Source organism: Convolutriloba macropyga, chromosome 10 (assembly GCF_964194025.1).
Source record: "Convolutriloba macropyga chromosome 10, txConMacr16.3, whole genome shotgun sequence".
Taxonomy (NCBI): Eukaryota; Metazoa; Xenacoelomorpha; order Acoela; family Convolutidae; genus Convolutriloba; species Convolutriloba macropyga.
Window position 1 is genome coordinate 46,094,122 of NC_134477.1, and position 6,000 is coordinate 46,100,121.

A 6,000-nucleotide genomic window follows, 5' to 3' on the forward strand; every position below is an offset into this window, starting at 1 on the left:
TTTACTTGATAAACTATCATACCGACGACCTCTGACGTCTAAAACCAAACATATACTTTTAAAATCAAACATACCGACAATTTTTTACGTTTTAAACACAACAAACCAACGATTTCTTGCGTTTGTAACTCATTATAACAACACTTTGATGTTTAAAAATCAAATATTCCAACAATTTTTTTCATATAAATAATCAAACATACCGACAGTTTTCTACGTTGGAAACCAAACTTGCAGAATAAAAGAAACCAAAGATACCGACCATTGATTGCATCCCTATTAAACCAAAAGTAGCTACGATTTCGTGCAACTGAAACTAAACATCCCGTTTCTTACAGACCAGACAAACTGAATCTAGGAGACCTAACAATACAACAATTCTCTTATGTTTAAAAATAATGAATCTGATCATACTGACAATCTCTTACGTTTAAACGATTATAACGACGATTTCATTTGCTTAAAAATCAAACTTTCCGACAGTTTTTACTACGTTATTAAGCAAACAAATCGACAATTTCTTACGTATGAAGCTGAACAGAAAGAAAATAAAAACCGAAGATACCAACGGTGGTTTACGTTTTTAACCGAATATACCGACGGTTTCTTGCTTTTGAAACCGAACACATAGAATAACAGAGTACTGAAGTTCTTAGAGCAAACTTATTGTATCTAAGAAAGCAAACAAACCGACAACTTCTAATGTTTAACACCGAATATAACAGAGATTCGAATAATTAAAAATCAATCAAATCGGCAATTTGTTACGTTATAAACCAAACATACCGACATTTTCTTACGTTCGAAACTGAGCATACTGATTCTATTAAACCAAATATCCCAAATTTAAGACACCAAATATACCCACGATTTCCTGCATTTGTTACAGCACAAGCCGTGTCTAACAGACTAACAAACCGTATCGAACACTAAATCTCAGAAACCAAAAGTACCGACCTTTTTTCTCGACCTAGGTTTAAAATTCAACATAATGAAAATTTTGTTTGCTTAAAAATCAAACATACAGACAATTTCGTACGCTAAAACCAATAACATGCCAAAAATACCAAAGAACGTACAAACTTATTTCGTTTTTGTCTACTTAACACCAATCGTACTGACGATTTTGTGACGTTTGAATGCGATAATTTCTGAACTAGTAAGGTAGCAATTAGTTCGGTCCATATTTCTATTCGAGCAATTAATTATCTCATAAAAAATCGAAAACTAATACCGAAATTTTCAATACGTTCTCAAACAAATATTTCGCGGTCAATCAAAAAAACTAAGCCATTGCGTAATCTTTCTATGGTTGAAATGGCAAAAAAATTTTCAATTGTATTTTTTGTAAATTGCACAAAAATGTTTTCTATTTTTGTTTGAATTAACTTGCGAAAAATATGGCCGTAATCGCTATATTGCTCAACCTTCTCTTACATAATACATTTGACCAAAATTCTCAATTCCTTTATATAGCAAAAGCTGCTAAAAAGGCAACAAAACGTGAACGAAATCCAATTTGAAAACTTTTATGGTGTATTCTATGAATGGCAAAGGGAATGATCGGAAATACTCCTATCACTCCCACGGTCAAAATATCTAACCTTTTAATTTTAATTTTTTCAATTTGACTCTGTTAATGACGCCCAGTGGCGGCAAAACGTTTGATCTTAAAACTTTTTAATTATAAACTACTTCTTTCTGACCTTAATGAAGCTAATAACTTTATAACTATTACTACTAGAATTTTTTTAAATCGAATAAATTAGAACTTAAAATCAAATTCCAATTTTAGGCTCCAGTCATTTTTCCAGTCATTTTCTAATACTATTAACAAATATCAACAAAATCAAATAATTTTCAACACTTGTGCTAATTCTAGACAAGTTGGAGAAAGTTTGAAATTGGACAGATTATATATCGAAAAGCCTCTTAAAGAAAATTTTAAGAGAAAAATTATTGTAACTCTATGCATTTTGTCAATTTTTGATTTAATTGTACCTGACAGGATGAACTAAAAAATCACTTCGGGAACATCACAGTTTCCACAACAGTATAATTCCTCAAAATTTAAATGTATTTTTTAGGAACTGATAGAAATAATTGATTCGTAAATACCCGGAGACTAAATATTGGCTCTTTTCTCTACAAATAGACGCAAAGAACAAAACCAACACTAATCTGACGAACAAACTTTTCATGTTAGTTCTCAATTTTTTGACGCATTATAAAAAATAGAGAAAAGTAGGAATCGTTTTCGCCACATCTTCTTTCAGAAATGCAAGAGTTCGTTTCACTGGTTTTTCGTTCTTTTCTGTATTGCACATTTCAGAAATCAGTTTTGAAACGAATCAAAACTATTGAGTTAACACTTAGCAAGTCAATTTTTAATAACGTTAACCTGAATAGCCAGGTCAATAACAATCACACTAAACTGTTGTACAAATATAAAAAGGCAGAAATCTCAGTCTGCACGAATGATGAGTTATCGAGTTTCAAAGTTTGCGAATTATTGTTTTTTGGGTGCGATTTTCGTCACCGTTAGCGACACTTTTGCAAAATTTTTGGTTTTTGTATTTCAAGATTGTAATTCTAAATTGTTTTTACAATAAAACAAGAAAAATTTTGTGTTTCTCAAATGATGAACAGCAATAAACGGATAGTTTTGGTTTCATTAGGTAGTTTACATACTAAAAAATTCTATTTCAATTGAAGTTTTTTAAAACATTTTTTTATGATTTTATGTTTTTCTCGCGTCAATTAGAGACAAGTACTTTTCCATATCAAATTTTTATTGTTAAAACATTCGTCATATGACAAAATGGGATCCAAAGAATGTTTTTTTTCTTCGAATAATCGCTTATTGTTTTTCTTTGTCTTCGACACTGCGTTTTGCAATTTTTCATTTTCTAGTCTTATGTCATCATATTGTTAAATAAAAATGCAACTGGCTTCCTAAGTGGAATTAATAGAACATAGTTCATAATTTGAATGCACACCTAAAGGTTGTTGAATCTTTGATCATCTTCCTTATGGTTTTACCGTTTTTGACACTTTCCTCCGGCTGTTTTACTTTGAGTTTTTGAACTCTGCCTGTATTCGCTGTCCTTTTTGAGTCATAACACATTGACTGTCTAATGGATAACCTCATTGGCTTCTAATTTTTGGTCCTTGGGTATAAGCAAAAGTGTTGAACAATTTCTGTTGAAATCTATTGGTTTTAATTGCTTTGATACTACGAATTGTCTATAAAATTCTGTGACTTTTGTATATCAGGTGAAAATTGTTGATTTTTTTGAAGTCACAATAAGACAATACTAAAAGACGCAATTGGAAAGAGATCCCATTGAGAGAAAATCAATCAAAGTATGCTAATGGGTTCACGCAATACTCTTTAATGATTTCGACACGTTTTCAATGAGGAAATATGATTAAATGTATCAAGAAATTGTAGTTATAAGCTAATGGTATTTATGTATTTTTAATCCATTTTTTTAATTTGATGGATTTTTTCTTCTTTTTGTCCACTGTTTATCTTGCTTTATCATGGACAGATCCACTCTGCTTTGTATTTGTGAACTAGAGTCTTTTTGGTTTAGGTTTTATTGGACTTTATTTTGATTTTGTTACTATGTGCTTTTGGAAATTGGATATGTCTTAATGCGGCATGTCATTGTAAAATTCAATTATGCATTTTGGGTTTGAAACAATTCTTTTATACGATTATTTATTTTTGTATCTCTTCATTTGTTAGACAATTAAGTTAAAAATGAGGATATGCGGGGTGGGAACATTATGCGCAAACGGACATTACCGAACTTCTTTGTTTTTCAAGCGAATAGGACCGTACAATCTGACATATTGTTAACAGTGTTAGAAGTAAAAGTGATGGTGTAACGATCTATCATTTTGACAACATCGTTGCAACGTACTACTTCAGTCATGATTGGACGGTTCGCTTGCAAGATGATGAAAGAATGTTGCAAGAACGTTGCAAGACTATGCAACATCTTGTTAGATAACCGCTCCAATTGAAGGATTCTTGCAAGATAGCAGTTGTAATTGAGCAATAAATCAAATAGATCAAATTCTTGTGATTGTCTGCCAGTAATGGCCAAATGAATTTTTCGTTGCTAAATGGCAACAATATTCTAAAAAATGCACAACAATTAATTGTTTTCTCAAAAACTCCATTTTTTATTATCGTTAGCAATTTTGCATCAAATGATTTGGGCTGATCTTTATTTCATTACTGGCAACTTACTTAGCTGCTAAAAGTTCTGTTATTTTTTCTGGGTTACACTGAGCTTCAAGCTTTCGTGACATCCCGCAAAATTCTTTTCGACTATTTTGTACGGGCTAAAAATTGCTTCACAGGAATAATCAAACATAGAAGCAAATGTTATTAGTTATTACAAAGTAAAACAAAATATTCATCACTGATGTGATTCTTTGTTTCTTCTCCATGTCAACATGCATATGTCAAACTACCCTGTTTGTATTTACTTTCAGAAGTTTGGTTATTATGTTGTTGTTTGCTAGTAACTTTGGAGAATTAATTTTGGGTTGTCATATCCCGATGGACCTACAACAGCAATGGACACCTAATCTTCTGTTGAAATAAATTTGAGTTTTTGAGAAACTTCTTCGAAAATGACCATGCACAATTGTTTCTTAGAGTTGCAGATTTCTTGTAAGATGTTGAATTTTTCAACATCAACAGTAAATTTTAGAAGACATTGGAGCATCATGGTTCCATCTTCTAAAAAAGTAACTCACGTGTATATTTTTGATGGTTCTTTTTTAAAAACAAGAACCTCTATTTGAACCAAATCGTACAGATTTTTTTGGCAGTTTTTACATAATAGGCTCAAAATTAACTACTAGAGAGCGTTGTTCCAAAACAGGAAAAATTGTTGCCAAATAGGATAAAATTTCTCAGAATAATTTTTCATTTGATATCCTATTTCCATGCTGGTTCCCTGGTAGTAAATGTATCGGTGAAAACAAATTCTCTGAGTTTGCTTGGGTGGTCTTTAGTAAGTTATTTTCTGATTTAGATTTTCAAGAAACTGTTTTTTATCATTTTGATTACTATTCACTTTCTCTGCTTTATTTTCATGTAACAGACATTAAGAGTAGGGAAAATTTATCAAAATTCGATGTTACACTATTTGAATTAATTTTGTTTTTTCAAAAAGTTTGAGAAAATGGAGGGATTAGAACATTGTGTAATTCTGCATTGTTCAGCCGCATTTTTTCGCTGCGAATTAACGCGTCTATTTATCAAAAAAGTTGCTTTTATCTATTTATTATTCTGGCAGGTATTCGTCTTCAGTATCCGTGAAAAAACAACATGTTTGGCCTCTGGCGAAGATGTCATTGAGGAGCTTAGATTGTCAGTCGATTTTTTTAATTAGTGTGCTAAATGCATCATAAGGGCACGAATAGCTGCCGGATTGCTAATTTAATTAAAAAAAAACTTGGTTGAGAAAAGGATAAGTAAACGTTAGTCGTAAAAACTTCAGTGGTTTCTGAGTTTAACAAAATTTAAATTACCCCGATTGATGTTCCTCGGGCGATTGATGTTCGTTCGAAGAAAAAAAAATTTTAAGAATAATAACTAGGGATTGAAATCAAAGCCTCATGCATTTAATCAAACGCAGTTTTTTCCACATTTGTTTTCATATATTCTTCGACAGTACAATCCATCTTTAGAAATTGAATGATTTATAAGCCAGTTAACCTCAAACAAAAGTTATCTCCCTGAAAAACTATAAAATTATCATTCTTTTGATCTCGTTTACCGTAGTTGATTATTGAGCTTTTGTTGACATTTCAGAGAATTGTATTGATTAATAAAATCTGAAAAAAAAACATAAAAAATGGATTACTTGACATATGTTCTGTTAGAGCAAATTCAACCAAAATCAAAACATAATACTTTCCAAAATAAATTTTTGACTTTTTCAAAATTACATTTCTTTTTAGACTAAAAAC